This window comes from Dendropsophus ebraccatus, chromosome 10, assembly GCF_027789765.1.
Source record: "Dendropsophus ebraccatus isolate aDenEbr1 chromosome 10, aDenEbr1.pat, whole genome shotgun sequence".
NCBI lineage: Eukaryota > Metazoa > Chordata > Amphibia > Anura > Hylidae > Dendropsophus > Dendropsophus ebraccatus.
Genome location: NC_091463.1, coordinates 3,602,551 through 3,620,846, shown reverse-complemented (window position 1 = coordinate 3,620,846; position 18,296 = coordinate 3,602,551).

Genomic DNA, 18,296 nt, shown 5'->3' with positions numbered 1-18,296 from the left:
TGTTTCTCTATAGAGATCTGGATCCATCTGACCGGCCATGTTTCTCTATAGAGATCTGGATCCATCTGACCGGCCATGTTTCTCTATAGAGATCTGGATCCATCTGACCGGCCATGTTTCTCTATAGAGATCTGGATCCATCTGACCGGCCATGTTTCTCTATAGAGATCTGGATCCATCTGACCGGCCATGTTTCTCTATATAGATCTGGATCCATCTGATCGGCCATGTTTCTCTATAGAGATCTGGATCCATCCGACCGGCCATGTTTCTCTATAGAGATCTGGATCCATCCGACCGGCCATGTTTCTCTATAGAGATCTGGATCCATCCGACCGGCCATGTTTCTCTATAGAGATCTGGATCCATCCGACCGGCCATGTTTCTCTATAGAGATCTGGATCCATCTGACCGGCCATGTTTCTCTATAGAGATCTGGATCCATCTGACCGGCCATCTTTCTCTATATAGATCTGGATCCATCTGATCGGCCATGTTTCTCTATAGAGATCTGGATCCATCTGACCGGCCATGTTTCTCTATAGAGATCTGGATCCATCCGACCGGCCATGTTTCTCTATAGAGATCTGGATCCATCCGACCGGCCATGTTTCTCTATAGAGATCTTTATCCATCCGACCGGCCATGTTTCTCTATAGAGATCTGGATCCATCCGACCGGCCATGTTTCTCTATAGAGATCTGGATCCATCTGACCGGCCATGTTTCTCTATAGAGATCTGGATCCATCTGACCGGCCATGTTTCTCTATAGAGATCTGGATCCATCTGACCGGCCATATTTCTCTATAGAGATCTGGATCCATCCGACCGGCCATGTTTCTCTATAGAGATCTGGATCCATCCGACCGGCCATGTTTCTCTATAGAGATCTGGATCCATCCGACCGGCCATGTTTCTCTATAGAGATCTGGATCCATCCGACCGGCCATGTTTCTCTATAGAGTTCTGGATCCATCTGACCGGCCATGTTTCTCTATAGAGATCTGGATCCATCTGACCGGCCATGTTTCTCTATAGAGATCTGGATCCATCTGACCGGCCATGTTTCTCTATAGAGATCTGGATCCATCTGACCGGCCATGTTTCTCTATAGAGATCTGGATCCATCTGACCGGCCATGTTTCTCTATAGAGATCTGGATCCATCTGACCGGCCATATTTCTCTATAGAGATCTGGATCCATCTGACCGGCCATGTTTCTCTATAGAGATCTGGATCCATCTGACCGGCCATGTTTCTCTATAGAGATCTGGATCCATCTGACCGGCCATGTTTCTCTATATAGACAGTATCTCTCCCCCATAATACATACTAAATAGTGGACGTAAGTGGAACGTCCAGCATAACAGGTAGAGGAGCCACCATGTCTGCAGTTTAGGATCAATGTTCGTCTTTACACCTCTACAAAGCACCTGGGTATACGGCAGCAGAACGCTGAACGCGGCACAATGTCTCCGCCGCTTTGCTGATCTTCTCTCTAAATTAGGTTGTTAAAGATTTTGCTGTCATTTCTTTATCCTAAAACAAATTACAAGGTGCGGATTTCTCTGGATTTCTCTGCGGCCGCAGCTTTAAGCAGACAAGACGCCAAGCGTGGTGTAGACAACGTGGAGAGGGTCTGTCAGATCTGGATGGAGGAGTCACCCATCACGCTCACACTGGATCCCGCGGGGACAGAAGGTGCTAGAAACAACAATGTATGAGGAGGAGGCCGCAGCGATGATCACAAACGTATCCGTTCATACCAGCCCCCAACCCCCACTAGGTAGCGCTGTGCCCATACACAGGTTACTGCCAACATCGCTGTCTCATAGAAGCCAATTGGGTCCATGGCTCTCCATAATGGCGTCTAGCAAACTGCATGCTGGATAATCCTAATAGATGCTGTGACATCCCCCGTTACACGGAATCATTCGGGGACATTGTAACCGCCATATCTGCGTCCACCTGCCCTGACCTCTCTATATCCAAGAACTGCAATCGGCAGCGATCCGTCACCCCCTCCTGCGCTCCTGCACCACCGTTCCCAAACAGACTCATTGTCTCCTATACGATGTCCGTAGTGACGCACGCCGCTCCGTCCTCGGGGTCACACAACCAGGTGACGAACAGGGTTTTTTCTTCCTTCATAAAATTTTAGGCAGAATTATTCAACCCCCCGGGGGGCGCCGCTCGCCTTCTGTATGGAGCGTAGTCTAAAAGCCGCCACAATCCTCCTTTGTAGGACTTCTCTATGGCAACTCCGGCTCTGTGTTGATTTGACATTTTCTGACTGTTTAACAATTGCGTTATTTGTAAGGGGAAACACGAGGCGAGCGAAGAGCGAGATTCCCGGCACTCATTACGCCACTTGTCACCTGCCGCTCTTTTGAAGACATAACGCACACACAATGAGCCGCCTCATTTACCGGTGAGTGCTAATGAGAGGCAGAGAGCGCAGCCGGAGATAGCGTTGCTATGGCAGTATACGCGGGGCGGGGGGCGGGGGATTAGTCGTAAAAGGGCTGGTCTAACATTGCAGCGTTATACGAGCCGGTAATGATGTCCGGGCCTGGCTGTAGATATAGACTGGAGGGGCCACATGTGCAGGGTATAGGAGCCGGCAATGATGTCCGGGCCTGGCTGTAGATATAGACTGGAGGGGCCACATGTGCAGGGTATAGGAGCCGGCAATGATGTCCGGGCCTGGCTATAGATATAGACTGGAGGGGCCACATGTGCAGGGTATAGGAGCCGGCAATGATGTCCGGGCCTGGCTGTAGATATAGACTGGAGGGGCCACATGTGCAGCGTTATATGAGCCGGCAACGATGTCCGGGCCTGGCTGTAGATATAGACTGGAGGGGCCACATGTGCAGTGTATAGGAGCCGGCAATGATGTCCGGGCCTGGCTGTAGATATAGACTGGAGGGGCCACATGTGTAGGGTATAGGAGCCGGCAATGATGTCCGGGCCTGGCTGTAGATATAGACTGGAGGGGCCACATGTGCAGGGTATAGGAGCCGGCAATGATGTCCGGGCCTGGCTGTAGATATAGACTGGAGGGGCCACATGTGCAGGGTATAGGAGCCGGCAATGATGTCCGGGCCTGGCTGTAGATATAGACTGGAGGGGCCACATGTGCAGCGTTATATGAGCCGGCAACGATGTCCGGGCCTGGCTGTAGATATAGACTGGAGGGGCCACATGTGCAGTGTATAGGAGCCGGCAATGATGTCCGGGCCTGGCTGTAGATATAGACTGGAGGGGCCACATGTGCAGGGTATAGGAGCCGGCAATGATGTCCGGGCCTGGCTGTAGATATAGACTGGAGGGGCCACATGTGCAGGGTATACGAGCCGGCAATGATGTTCGGGCCTGGCTGTAGATATAGACTGGAGGGGCCACATGTGCAGCGTTATATGAGCCGGCAACGATGTCCGGGCCTGGCTGTAGATATAGACTGGAGGGGCCACATGTGCAGTGTATAGGAGCCGGCAATGATGTCCGGGCCTGGCTGTAGATATAGACTGGAGGGGCCACATGTGCAGGGTATAGGAGCCGGCAATGATGTCCGGGCCTGGCTGTAGATATAGACTGGAGGGGCCACATGTGCAGGGTATAGGAGCCGGCAATGATGTACGGGCCTGGCTGTAGATATAGACTGGAGGGGCCACATGTGCAGGGTATAGGAGCCGGCAACGATGTCCGGGCCTGGCTATAGATATAGACTGGAGGGGCCACATGTGCAGGGTATAGGAGCCGGCAACGATGTCCGGGCCTGGCTATAGATATAGACTGGAGGGGCCACATGTGCAGGGTATAGGAGCCGGCAATGATGTCCGGGCCTGGCTATAGATATAGACTGGAGGGGCCACATGTGCAGGGTATAGGAGCCGGCAACGATGTCCGGGCCTGGCTATAGATATAGACTGGAGGGGCCACATGTGCAGCGTTATATGAGCGGGTAATGATGTCCGGGCCTGGCTGTAGATATAGACTGGAGGGGCCACATGTGCAGGGTATAGGAGCCGGCAATGATGTCCGGGCCTGGCTATAGATATAGACTGGAGGGGCCACATGTGCAGCGTTATATGAGCCAGCAATGATGTCCGGGCCTGGCTATAGATATAGACTGGAGGGGCCACATGTGCAGGGTATAGGAGCCGGCAACGATGTCCGGGCCTGGCTATAGATATAGACTGGAGGGGCCACATGTGCAGGGTATAGGAGCCGGCAACGATGTCCGGGTATGGCTATAGATATAGACTGGAGGGGCCACATGTGCAGGGTATAGGAGCCGGCAATGATGTCCGGGCCTGGCTGTAGATATAGACTGGAGGGGCCACATGTGCAGGGTATAGGAGCCGGCAATGATGTCCGGGCCTGGCTATAGATATAGACTGGAGGGGCCACATGTGCAGGGTATAGGAGCCGGCAATGATGTCCGGGCCTGGCTATAGATATAGACTGGAGGGGCCACATGTGCAGGGTATACGAGCCGGCAACGATGTTCGAGCCTGGCTATAGATATAGACTGGAGGGGCCACATGTGCAGCGTTATATGAGCCGGCAACGATGTCCGGGCCTGGCTGTAGATATAGACTGGAGGGGCCACATGTGCAGGGTATAGGAGCCGGCAACGATGTCCGGGCCTGGCTATAGATATAGACTGGAGGGGCCACATGTGCAGGGTATAGGAGCCGGCAATGATGTCCGGGCCTGGCTGTAGATATAGACTGGAGGGGCCACATGTGCAGTGTATAGGAGCCGGCAACGATGTCCGGGCCTGGCTATAGATATAGACTGGAGGGGCCACATGTGCAGGGTATAGGAGCCGGCAATGATGTCCGGGCCTGGCTATAGATATAGACTGGAGGGGCCACATGTGCAGTGTATAGGAGCCGGCAATGATGTCCGGGCCTGGCTGTAGATATAGACTGGAGGGGCCACATGTGCAGGGTATAGGAGCCGGCAATGATGTTCTGGCCTGGCTGTAGATATAGACTGGAGGGGCCACATGTGCAGGGTATAGGACCCGGCAATGATGTCCGGGCCTGGCTATAGATATAGACTGGAGGGGCCACATGTGCAGGGTATAGGAGCCGGCAATGATGTCCGGGCCTGGCTGTAGATATAGACTGGAGGGGCCACATGTGCAGGGTATAGGAGCCGGCAATGATGTCCGGGCCTGGCTATAGATATAGACTGGAGGGGCCACATGTGCAGGGTATAGGAGCCGGCAATGATGTCCGGGCCTGGCTATAGATATAGACTGGAGGGGCCACATGTGCAGGGTATAGGACCCGGCAATGATGTTCGGGCCTGGCTGTAGATATAGACTGGAGGGGCCACATGCAGGGCCACAATCACGGCAGTATTGGCAGTACAGCTGTCAGGGCCCGGGGCTCAAACTAGGATCCAGGGGGGCCCAGCAGTCATTATACCTCATGGGGGGGCACAGTGCTTTATACCTCATTGGGGGGCACAGTGCATTATACCTCATGGGGGGCACAGTGCATTATACCTCATGGGGGGGCACAGTGCATTATATCTCATTGGGGGGCACAGTGCATTATACCTCATGGGGGGCACATTGCATTATACCTTATGGGGGGCACATTGCATTATACCTCATTGGGGGGCACAGTGCATTATACCTCATGGGGGGCACAGTGCATTATACCTCATGGGGGGGCACAGTGCATTATATCTCATTGGGGGGCACAGTGCATTATACCTCATGGGGGGCACAGTGCATTATACCTCATGGGGGGCGCAGTCCATTATACCTCATGGGGGGCACATTGCTTTATACCTCATGGGGGGCACAGTGCTTTATACCTTACTAACTTGTTACTTTGACACAGAATGGGGATAATCCCCACTGAGTTATCTGGAGGAGACAGAGGAGTCTTCAATCCCCATCATCATGCACCCCCCAGTGAGTTGCGCATGCATGTAATGCACCATTCTGTATGAACACGTCGGCATATGACAGAGTGTAAACGAGCTGTATCTTCTCATAACTGCAGATATCGGGTTCCTGCATCCTATCCTGTGTTATTCCAAGGGGGTCAGACTATGAAGCCTCCCACTGCTGTCCTAGAAAATTATGTATAAATAACTTATCATGTATCATGTGACCAAGGCATCACTCATCTGTTACACAGAATATGCAAATATTAAGCCTTAACTTACACTGCTGTTGTATCTCAGTGTATACAATGAATGTAAAATACAAAGTCTTCTCCATACAGATGACAAAGGGTTGTTTACCGCCACACAAAAACTTGTCTATGGACAGAAGCTGGAACACAGGGTCTGGGACACTACGCATGTGTATAGAGGGACGGAAGCTGGAACACAGGGTCTGAGACACTACGCATGTGTATGGAGGGATGGAAGCTGGAACACAGGGAATGGGACACTACGCATGTGTATGGAGGGATGGAAGCTGGAACACAGGGACTGGGACACTACGCATGTGTATGGAGGGATGGAAGCTGGAACACAGGGTCTGGGACACTACGCATGTGTATGGAGGGATGGAAGCTGGAACACAGGGACTGGGACACTACGCATGTGTATGGAGGGATGGAAGCTGGAACACAGGGTCTGGGACACTACGCATGTGTAGGGAGGGATGGAAGCTGGAACACAGGGTCTGGGACACTACGCATGTGTATGGAGGGACGGAAGCTGGAACACAGGGACTGGGACACTACACATGTGTATGGAGGGACGGAAGCTGGAACACAGGGACTGGGACACTACACATGTGTATAGAGGGACGGAAGCTGGAACACAGGGTCTGGGACACTACACATGTGTATGGAGGGATAGAAGCTGGAACACAGGGTCTGGGACACTACACATGTGTATGGAGGGATGGAAGCTGGAACACAGGGACTGGGACACTACACATGTGTATGGAGGGATAGAAGCTGGAACACAGGGACTGGGACACTACGCATGTGTATGGAGGGATAGAAGCTGGAACACAGGGTCTGGGACACTACACATGTGTATGGAGGGATGGAAGCTGGAACACAGGGACTGGGACACTACACATGTGTATGGAGGGATGGAAGCTGGAACACAGGGACTGGGACACTACGCATGTGTATGGAGGGATAGAAGCTGGAACACAGGGTCTGGGACACTACACATGCGTATGGAGGGACGGAAGCTGGAACACAGGGTCTGGGACACTACGCATGCGTATGGAGGGACGGAAGCTGGAACACAGGGTCTGGGACACTACGCATGTGTATAGAGGGACGGAAGCTGGAACACAGGGTCTGGGACACTACACATGTTTAGGTGTTTTGCCAGTTGTAGCCACTAAACCATGGCTGCCCATCCCGCCATCCGCTGACATGGATTTCCATAAACCAATTCTTGTTCCGTGAATTTCACACATGTCTATGAAAACTACTTTCTTGCTTTAGTAAAGTGTCGATTCCCCTTTAAATCAGATGAGGTCTCCGGCCGCACGTTGGCTTGTGGAAAGCTATTAGAAATAACACACAACTAGAGGCTCTATTAAAATATTTAGTAGGTGCCCTTAAGTGCCATTACACGTGAAATAATAAAACATTAAGAATTACAGCGCACGCGGCCCTGCACCGCCACTCCACTCATTCCCCCAGGCGAGCGCTGCGCTGCATCACAGAACATCAATTAGGAAGATTATATAAAATCCATTCACTATGCACAAGCAATATACAGCGGCAGACCGGGGAAAAACAGGGACACGCACGCCCGTCTGTGACAGGTCTGTGACTGATAGGTCTCCTGGATACACTACAAATGCCTCATTACTGGCGGTGCCCAACCACATGCCACGCGTCACTCCACCAGCCAGGGCCGTATTTACCATTAGGCACCCGTGGTCCGGTGCCTAGGGCAGCACCTTGCAGGGGGGGCAGCACCAGGGAGCAGGGGGACAGAAAAAAATAATTTTGGTGTTTTTATTTTTTTAGTTTCCCTCCTCCCGTTCAGACTTGCCAGTAAATCTGGTGTCTTTTCCAGGGGGGTGGGGGGTATGGTGGTATTGGTCAGGTCTGGTATCGCCAATAGGTGCGTGTAGATGGGGCGTCTTTAGGTTTAGTGCCTAGGGCAGCAGCAGATGGAAATACAGCCCTGCCACCAGCCAGTAGTCCAGATGACCAGGGAACTGAACCAATGATGGGACATGGTAACCAAGACCTACAGCTTCTAAGACACTAGACCAGGAGTCTTCAACCTGTGACTATACAGCTGCGGAAAAACTACAACTCCCATCATGTCCTGAAGATCCAACAGTAATGGTTCCAGTATGCAGTGGTTTGTGTCAACTAGTAGTGCTCCAAGGAAGGACAATCAGTGACCAGGGACAGGGTCCTGGGGGCCAAGCAAAGACAACTGGTGATCAACGACGGGGTCCTGGGAGCCAAGGAAGGACAACCAGTGACTGGGGGCGGGGTCCTGGGAGCCAAGCAAAGACAACTGGTGATCAACGACGGGGTCCTGGGAGCCAAGGAAGGACAACCAGTGACTGGGGACGGGGTCCTGGGAGCCAAGGAAGGACAACTGGTGATCAACGACGGGGTCCTGGGAGCCAAGGAAGGACGACCAGTGACTGGTGGCAGGGTCCTGGGAGCCAAGGAAGGACGACCAGTGACTAGGAACAGTGTGATAGGATCCAAGGAAGGACAACCAGTGACTAGAGACAGGGTAATGTGTTTAAAGGGAGGACAACTGGAGACAGGGGACAGGGCAATGGGATCCAAGGGAGGAGAACTGGTGACTAGGGACAGGGTAGTGGAGTCCAATGGAGGAAAATCGGTAAATGGGGACTGGTTAATTGAGTTCAAGGGAGAACAATGAGTGACTAGGGACAGGGTCCTGTGGAACCAGAAAGGACAACTGGTGACAAAGGACAGGGTAATATTGGGATCCAAGGAAGGACAAATGGTGACCAGGAGCAGGGTGGTGGAGTCCAAGGATAGACAAACAGTGACTGGGGACAGGGTCATGGGGCCAAAGGCTCATTGATGTGTGTGCGTGTGAAGGGTTTACATGAAGTTCCTGCTGGCTATGATAGAAAGGAGTCAGATTACACAGGACATGGCACCTTTATTGTATGTAGGGCCCTCAGACTGGTCAAAGCACATGTGACCCCTGTCCACCCCCAGAAGTGTCTACAATGGCCATCAGAACTGGATTATAGAGCAATGGAAGGAGGAGTCTATCCTGATGGGTCCCATTCTCCATCATGTGGATGGCGGGTATGTCACTTACCTGGGGAGGAGATGGCGGCAGGATGCACACAGTCCCACGTTGGGGGCCCTACCCTGTGTATGGGGTGGCCTGTCAGGGCAGGACGGGAGGGGTAGTTTTACAACAACTGGAGGAACGGCATGATGGAGTCTCAGTAATAAAACCGTGTGTAACAAATGGGTCCAGATGCGGAGATTCAGGTTAATAACTCGCCGCCCTCTAATCTGTTCCAGTGAATGAATTATTAAGGCGGTGGATGGGGGGCGGTGAGGGGGGATTGCAGGCAGCAATTAGATCTCAACGTTTCACCTAATGAAAAACAGCCCAGAAACGCAGAGTTAATAAAGCACAGACGCCCATTAAGACTGGCTCAGCGTTATTTGCTTGGTGAGATCCGGATCAGCGCTGCCATTTATTTGTTTCTCCGCTTTAAGCTGGCGGAGCGGACCGCCGTAATGGACGCATCCTTCCCGGTGGGCAAAAAAAAATATCTGACAGCAATAAAATTAATGTTCCTAAAATTTAATTAACAACATGTTACATGGGGAGATGAGATGATACATTGTATAAGGCGGCACCGGCGGCGCTGTCCTCCACTTCTAATTAAATCCCCTTCTGTTCATCGTGGAAAACCGTCATTTACTGCACTTTACATCAGAGATCACGGGGGGAGGAAGCTGCACCGGGCCCAATATCAGGGGCCCGTCCTACTAACACCTGTCAGACAGAGCCTTGTAATGGGACGCAGCCGAATGACCTGTAACCTGTCACCAACACGGACTAAATCACTGCAGATCGGACGCCAGCGATAAATAAACCTCTCCTAAATGATACAAGTGGCTATAAGAAACGTTATAACATGTCGAAATGCTGATTCCTTCCCCCTCCTAAACTCATTGTTCACTCTACTCAAATCCAAGACAAATCAGCTCACTGAGTGATCAGGTTACAGCTGCTCATAGACCTCTATGGAAATGGGATGCAAAAACAAGGTAGCAGAGAGACAGAGAAGCTGCTAAAAGCTTCACATCTCTCTATGCGATGGATTCACAGATTGCACTGCTCAGTACTGCTGTATAATGTCCTCCATGCTGCCTATAGAAATCTATAGAGAAGGGAGAAGTAGGAGGGAGCTGTAGAGTGGGGCACTCCCACTAATGCTGATTGACATCTTTCTCAGCTCTGTACTGCTCTATAATGTCTTCCATACTGCCCATAGAGGTCGATAGGGAGGGGAAGAGGAAGAGGGAGCTGCAAAGAGACACAAAAGCAAATAGAGATATTGCAGACAAACTACAGGGGCCTATAATAAGTATTAGACCCAACCCAGGTTCACAGCCTATGCTTCTCTATAATGGCTCCATACTGCCTATATGCCTCTGATGAGGAGAAGGGGAAGAGGAGCTACAGAGCTACAGAGGGGCACAGAAAATCTGCTGAATGTTATTTCTCCCCAATGCAAGATTCACACTGCTCAGGACTGCTCTATAATGTCCTCCATGCAGCTGCTTCTGAGGGAGCTATGGGGGGAAGGATCCTCTCTTCTGTGTGTGTACAGTGAATGGAGACATCACTGGTGATAAATGGCATACACCAGTCATATAGAGGCCAGGCCGTGACATCTCCGGCAGGCGTGATCATGTGACGTCATCACGACTGCCAGAAGTCCCGTCCCTGCGGCTCACAAGATGGAGCCCGAGGAAGAGGAAGAGCTGCTGCCTGCACAGCGCGGATTAGGTGAGTAGGATGTTTGTTTTTTTTAAGGGGCAGAGCAGGGGGCATTATTAGTATATGGGGGCACCTCTGGGGGCATTATTAGTGTATGGGGGCACCTCTGGGGGCATTATTAGTGTATGGGGGCACCTCTGGGGGCATTATTAGTATATGGGGGCACCTCTGGGGGCATTATTAGCATATGGAGGCACCTCTGGGGGCATTATTAGTGTATGGGGGCACCTCTGGGGGCATTATTAGTTCATGGGGGGCACCTCTGGGGGCATTATTAGTATATGGGGGCACCTCTGGGGGCATTATTAGTATATGGGGGCACCTCTGGGGGCATTATTAGTGTATGGGTGCACCTCTGGGGGCATTATTAGTGTATGGGGGTACCTCTGGGGGCATTATTAGTTCATGGGGGCACCTCTGGGGGCATTATTAGTGTATGGGTGCACCTCTGGGGGCATTATTAGTGTATGGGGGCACCTCTGGGGGCATTATTAGTGTATGGGGGCACCTCTGGGGGCATTATTAGTTCATGGGGGGCACCTCTGGGGGCATTATTAGTATATGGGGGCACCTCTGGGGGCATTATTAGCATATGGGGGGCACCTCTGGGGGCATTATTAGTATATGGGGGCACCTCTGGGGGCATTATTAGTATATGGGGGGCACCTCTGGGGGCATTATTAGTATATGGGGGCACCTCTGGGGGCATTATTAGTATATGGGGGGCATCTCTGGGGGCATTATTAGTGTATGGGGGCACCTCTGGGGGCATTATTAGTGTATGGGGGCACCTCTGGGGGCATTATTAGTGTATGGGTGCACCTCTGGGGGCATTATTAGTGTATGGGGGCACCTCTGGGGGCATTATTAGTGTATGGGGGCACCTCTGGGGGCATTATTAGTTCATGGGGGGCACCTCTGGGGGCATTATTAGTATATGGGGGCACCTCTGGGGGCATTATTAGCATATGGAGGCACCTCTGGGGGCATTATTAGTGTATGGGGGCACCTCTGGGGGCATTATTAGTTCATGGGGGGCACCTATGGGGGCATTATTAGTATATGGGGGCACCTCTGGAGGCATTATTAGTATATGGGGGCACCTCTGGGGGCATTATTAGTATATGGGGGCACCTCTGGGGGCATTATTAGTATATGGGGGCACCTCTGGGGGCATTATTAGTATATGGGGGCACCTCTGGGGGCATTATTAGTGTATGGGGGCACCTCTGAGGGCATTATTAATATATGGGGGCACCTCTGGGGGCATTATTAGTATATGGGGGCACCTCTGGGGGCATTATTAGTATATGGGGGCACCTCTGGGGGCAATATTAGTATATGGGGGCACCTCTGGGGGCATTATTAGTTCATGGGGGAACCTCTGGGGGCAATATTAGTATATGGGGGCACCTCTGGGGGCATTATTAGTTCATGGGGGAACCTCTGGGGGCAATATTAGTATATGGGGGCACCTCTGGGGGCATTATTAGTTCATGGGGGAACCTCTGGGGGCATTATTAGTGCATGGGGGTACCTCTGGGGGCATTATTAGTTCATGGGGGGCACCTCTAGGGGCATTATTAGCTCATGGGGGCACAGCAGGGAATCCTACATACAGGGGGCACAGCAGGGGATCCTACATACAGGGGGCACAGCAGGGGATCCTACATACAGGGGGCATCCCACATTCCTACTCACTTTACTGCACATAATACCAAACAGTGCAGTTACTATGGGAGCCTACAGGGGGGAGGAAGGGAAGGAAGCTGCTAGAAATGTGCGGAGCCTAAATTGTTTGTCTCGCAGGTTCTGAGGGGATGAAACGTATTTGGAAGGAATCATCATGGAGGTCTGGGCCGGATGGAGAGGAAAAGGGAAAGTAACGCCTCAGATCACAGAAGACGTCACCTGTCAGTCCCTGTATGACGGTTTTCTTATTTTGTAGAACATTATTTAGTAGGGGCGCCCCGAGGTGGAGAAGGTTGGGAAGCACTGCGCTAATGTATATACTTTAGTCCACCAGCCGCTGGTAGAATAGCTGCAGACTACTGGGATATAGGAACTGTGGAAGTAGCAGATAAAACCTAACACACCGCCACCACAACTAGTTTCCCTCTAGACTTCAGGTCTTCAGGTGTAGTATACCAGCTCATCAATCTGCCTGAATTATATGTGAAGGATCAAATCTATTAGATTTTTATTCCTTATACATTTCCGTATCCATCACTTGCTGAAGCGTCTTTGTGACCGGCGTTTGGCGCTCAATACTTGTCAGACTGTTAGTAAAGTTTGTGCAAAGCTTCCTGATTCCTAAATAGACGGAGTGCTGGCCTAGCCAGACTGGCCGACAATCCCGGCTGATATGCTAATAAGAATCAATGGTATTGTAATCCGTCTATTGCTGAGCTCAGGCGTCTCAGGCCGGTGTGGACGGACGCGTCCGGTGTGTGAAGCCAAGATAGACTGGAACTGTGAAATACAGAGAATCAATGTGAAGCGCCCAGGCCATCCGAGGGTTAACAGCGTACAAACATACAGAGATACATATGGATCCTCCTCATCCCAGCATGCAGTCTAACTGGAGGAGTGTGTTACTGGGTGCAGTTCTGGCATCATGTTAGCTCTATGATATTAAAAGGGCCGTCATTCATTTAGTTATTTATACATTTATGTTTATTTATTTAATTATTTGTTTATTTCACTCTATAGTAACTATATGTCACTCTATAGTATGTATATGTCACTCTATAGTATGTATATGTCACTCTATAGTAACTATATGTAACTCTATAGTATGTATATGTCACTCTACAGTATGTATATGTCACTCTATATTATGTATATGTCACTCTACAGTATGTATATGTCACTCTATAGTAACTATATGTCACTCTATAGTATGTATATGTCACTCTACAGTATGTATATGTCACTCTATAGTATGTATATGTCACTCTATAGTATGTACTGTATGTCACTCTATAGTATGTATATGTCACTCTATAGTATGTATATGTCACTCTATAGTACCTATATGTCACTCTATAGTATGTATATGTCACTCTACAGTATGTATATGTCACTCTATAGTACCTATATGTCATTCTATAGTATGTATATGTCACTCTACAGTATGTATATGTCACTCTATAGTAACTATATGTAACTCTATAGTATGTATATGTCACTCTATAGTACCTATATGGCATTCTATAGTATGTATATGTCACTCTACAGTATGTATATGTCACTCTATAGTAACTATATGTAACTCTATAGTATGTATATGTCACTCTATAGTACCTATATGGCATTCTATAGTACCTATATGTAACTCTATAGTATGTATATGTCACTCTATAGTACCTATATGTCACTCTATTGTACCTATATGTCACTCTATAGTACCTATGTCACTCCATAGTATGTATATGTCACTCTACAGTATGTATATGTCACTCTATAGTACCTATATGTAACTCTACAGTATGTATATGTCACTCTATAGTATGTATATGTCATTCTATAGTATGTATATGTCACTCTACAGTATGTATATGTCACTCTATAGTAACTATATGTAACTCTATAGTATGTATATGTCACTCTATAGTACCTATATGGCATTCTATAGTATGTATATGTCACTCTACAGTATGTATATGTCACTCTATAGTAACTATATGTAACTCTATAGTATGTATATGTCACTCTATAGTACCTATATGGCATTCTATAGTATGTATATGTCACTCTACAGTACCTATATGTCACTCTATAGTACCTATATGTCACTCTATAGTACCTATGTCACTCCATAGTATGTATATGTCATTCTATAGTATGTATATGTCACTCTATAGTAACTATATGTAACTCTATAGTATGTATATGTCACTCTATAGTACCTATATGTCATTCTATAGTATGTATATGTAACTCTATAGTATGTATATGTCACTCTATAGTACCTATATGTCATTCTATAGTACCTATATGTCATTCTATAGTATGTATATGTCACTCTATAGTACCTATATGTCACTCTATAGTATGTATATGTCACTCTATAGTACCTATATGGCATTCTATAGTATGTATATGTCACTCTACAGTATGTACTGTATGTCACTCTATAGTAACTATATGTAACTCTATAGTATGTATATGTCACTCTATAGTACCTATATGTCATTCTATAGTATGTATATGTCACTCTATAGTATGTAAATGTCACTCTATAGTACCTATATGTCACTCTATAGTATGTATATGTCACTCTACAGTATGTATATGTCACTCTATAGTACCTATATGTCATTCTATAGTATGTATATGTCACTCTATAGTATGTAAATGTCACTCTATAGTACCTATATGTCACTCCATAGTATGTATATGTCACTCTACAGTATGTATATGTCACTCTATAGTACCTATATGTCATTCTATAGTATGTATGTGTCACTCTATAGTATGTATATGTCACTCTATAGTATGTATATGTCACTCTATAGTATGTAAATGTCACTCTATAGTACCTATATGTCACTCTATAGTATGTATATGTCACTCTTTAGTAACTATATGTAACTCTATAGTATGTATATGTCACTCTATAGTATGTACTGTATGTCACTCTATAGTATGTACTGTATGTCACTCTATAGTATGTATGTCACTTTATAGTATGGTATGTACTGTATGTCACTCTATAGTACCTATATGTCACTCCATAGTACAGTATGTATGTGTCACTCTATAGTACCTATATGTCACTCCATAGTATGTATGTGTCACTCTATAGTACCTATATGTCACTCCATAGTATGTATGTGTCACTCTATAGTATGTATGTCACTCTATAGTAAGTATATGTCACTCTACAGTATGTATATGTCACTCTATAGTATGTATATGTCACTCTATAGCACGTATATGTAACTCTATAGTATGTATATGTCACTCTATAGTAACTATATGTCACTCTATAGTATGTATGTGTCACTCTATAGTATGTATATGTAACTCTATAGTATGTATATGTCACTCTATAGTAACTATATGTCACTCTATAGTATGTATATGTCACTCTACAGTATGTATATGTCACTCTATAGTATGTGTACAGTTTGTCACTCTATAGTATGTATATGTCACTCTATAGTACCTATATGTCACTCTATAGTACCTATATGTCACTCTATAGTATATATATGTCACTCTATAGTATGTGTACAGTTTGTCACTCTATAGTATGTGTACAGTTTGTCACTCTATAGTATGTATATGTCACTCTATAGTACCTATATGTCACTCTATAGTATGTATATGTCACTCTACAGTATGTATATGTCACTCTATAGTATGTATATGTCACTCTATAGTATGTACTGTATGTCACTCTATAGTATGTATATGTCACTCTATAGTATGTATATGTCACTCTATAGTATATATATGTCACTCTATAGTATGTGTACAGTTTGTCACTCTATAGTATGTATATGTCACTCTATAGTACCTATATGTCACTCTATAGTACCTATATGTCACTCTATAGTACCTATATGTCATTCTATAGTATGTATATGTCACTCTATAGTATGTGTACAGTTTGTCACTCTATAGTATGTATATGTCACTCTATAGTACCTATATGTCACTCTATAGTATGTATATGTCACTCTACAGTATGTATATGTCACTCTATAGTACCTATATGTCACTCTATAGTATGTATATGTCACTCTATAGTACCTATATGTCACTCTATAGTATGTATATGTCACTCTACAGTATGTATATGTAACTCTATAGTACCTATATGTCACTCTATAGTATGTATGTCACTCTATAGTACCTATATGTCACTTTATAGGGACAGTGGGGGGGGGTAGTTTAGCAAGAAATACATATATACAAATCTTATCAGAACAGCCTATTAAAAGTTATATTTTAAAAGTATTGGAACCACTTAGGTGAGTTTTGGGATTTTGGCCCTTTTTTGGAGTGTTGTTGGTTAAGTCCACCTAGAGTGGTTCTTATTCTCCAGTATCCACCAGTATCCTCATGTATTCTCCAGTATCTTCCAGTATTCTCCAGTATCCTCCAGTACCCTTATGTATTCTCCAGTATTATCCAGTATCCACCTGTATCCTCCAGTATTCTCCACTATCCACCAGTATCCTTCAGTACTCTCCAGTATCCACCAGTATCCTCATGTATTCTCCAGTATCTTCCAGTATTCTACAGTATCCTCCAGTACTCTCCAATATCCGCCAGTATCCTCCAGTATCCCCCGTACTCTCCAGTATCCAGGACTCAGGAGTACTCTCCAGCATCCTCCAGTATCCCTTGGTACTCTCCAATATTCCCCAGTATCCTCCAGTATCCCCCGGTACTCTCCAATATCCCCCAGTATCCTCCAGTATCCCCCGTACTCTCCAGTATCCAGGAGTACTCTCCAGTATCCTCCAGTATCCCCCGGTACTCTCCAATATCCCCCAGTATCCTCCAGTATCCTCCAGTATCCCCCGGTACTCTCCAATATCCTCCAGTATCCCCCGTACTCTCCAATATTCCCCAGTATCCTCCAGTATTCCCCGTACTCTCCAGTATCCTCCAGTATCCCCCGGTACTCTCCAATATCCCCCAGTATCCTCCAGTATCCCCCGGTACTCTCCAATATCCCCCAGTATCCTCCAGTATCCCCCGTACTCTCCAATATTCCCCAGTATCCTCCAGTATCCCCCGTACTCTCCAGTATCCCCCGGTACTCTCCAGTATCCCACGGTACTCTCCAATATCCCCCAGTATCCTCCAGTATCCCCCGGTACTCTCCAGTATCCTCCAGTATCCTCCAGTATCCCCCGGTACTCTCCAATATCCCCCAGTATCCTCCAGTATCCTCCAGTATCCCCCGGTACTCTCCAATATCCCCCAGTATCCTCCAGTATCCCCCGTACTCTCCAGTATCCCCCATACTCTCCAAAATTCCCCAGTATCCTCCAGTATTCCCCGTACTCTCCAGTATCCTCCAGTATCCCCCGGTACTCTCCAATATCCCCCAGTATCCTCCAGTATCCCCCGGTACTCTCCAATATCCCCCAGTATCCTCCAGTATCCCCCGTACTCTCCAATATTCCCCAGTATCCTCCAGTATCCCCCGTACTCTCCAGTATCCCCCGGTACTCTCCAGTATCCCACGGTACTCTCCAATATCCCCCAGTATCCTCCAGTATCCCCCGGTACTCTCCAGTATCCTCCAGTATCCTCCAGTATCCTCCAGTATCCC